Raw genomic sequence first — 1,257 nt, 5'->3', positions numbered from 1 at the left:
GATGGCACTTCTTTTGCATTTTTATTCGCCCTTCACGTTTTTTTTTTCTGTCATAGTTACGCAGTGTCTCAGGCAACTATAGGAGGTGACGTTATTTTGTTATCGATAATACAATCTCATCGGCAACGTGTAGTACGTGCGGACGCGAAACTGTGGCAAAACTCGAAGCGAACCCGTGGCGTCTCGGCTGTCATTCTGACGTCTGCCACGGCGGGTACACTGCAGATTAAACTCTAGCAAAGCCCCAAGATAGCTGGGAGGCCCAGTGTGCGCATAACACTGCGCAGAAGCGCACAATATGCGTCCACCGAGGTAATGGAGGCGCACCCACTGCCGGTCCATGTGTAAACAACACAGGCTCGCTCCCGCTGCTCTCTCCGTGCTTGCCGCAGTGGCTTAGGTTCGCCAGAACGGCTCAGAAAAGCGCGGGGCAGGTAAGTACACGCTTGGCAGCTGTTGCCACGAGCGAGGGAAGTATCCATGCGCAGTTTTGCATCCTGGAGGGCCAAACACAGTACATAAAGACCTCGGATGGCGCTCCAGAATGGCAGGCTGGCATTGTGACAGTGACGCAAGACCTGCCAGAATTTACTTTCGCGAAAGTATGGAGATGTTTCTGGCCATTCAGAAAGCCGCTGCGGAGCCTCCGGAGTGGCTCTCAAGACTAGAGCCGCTCTGTACGTTGCGTGAATTTTAATTGGACGAAGCCAGATTTATGCTGGCTGACCACAAGTCGTGTGTACATAGTTATTGTCTTTTGTTGATTGTTTGTGTTGTCCAGTTTTTTGTGTCAAAGCCAGGCAATAAAGAAAAAAAAAAAAATCGGCCATAGAATGTTGAATACGCCGGTTCTCGTCCGATCACCGAAGCTAAGCAGCATTGGGCTCGGTCAGTACTTGGGAGGGAGACCACCTGGGAACACCGAGTGCTGATGGCACTTCTTTTGCATTTTTATTCCCCCTTCACGTTTTTTTTTCTGTCATAGTTACGCAGTGCGCCGAGGCCGACACCACTGGCGTCTGCGTGACTTCGGTGGGCGCCTGGGAGTCAAAATGGCGCAGGATGGGTGGAGCTGTGAGGAGGCGGAGGCAAGGTATTGTAGGCGGCGTCGCATGCTGGTGACCACAGCGAAAAGTGAGTTATTGCCAAGGAGCTGACTCAGCGGGGCGACAATGGAAGCAAAGTTCCGTACAAAACGCCGAAAGTATGAGCACAAGCCCAAGAAGCTCCTGAGCTGCTTAATGGTAGTTGGTTTTG

The 1,257-nt window shown here is 51.8% G+C and overlaps 1 pseudogene; it reads left to right on the top strand.

Annotated features, from left to right (window-relative positions):
• The first annotated feature begins 818 nt into the window (after positions 1–818).
• LOC149368013 (5S ribosomal RNA) lies at positions 819–937 on the top strand (annotated as a pseudogene).
• Positions 938–1,257: the final 320 nt, after the last annotated feature.

Source organism: Amblyomma mixtum, chromosome 1, assembly GCF_055824585.1.
Source record: "Amblyomma mixtum isolate Tamu chromosome 1, ASM5582458v1, whole genome shotgun sequence".
In the NCBI taxonomy this organism is placed as follows: Eukaryota; Metazoa; Arthropoda; class Arachnida; order Ixodida; family Ixodidae; genus Amblyomma; species Amblyomma mixtum.
The sequence above is the reverse complement of the archived record's forward strand: the minus strand, read 5'-3'. Positions and strand labels throughout refer to the sequence as shown.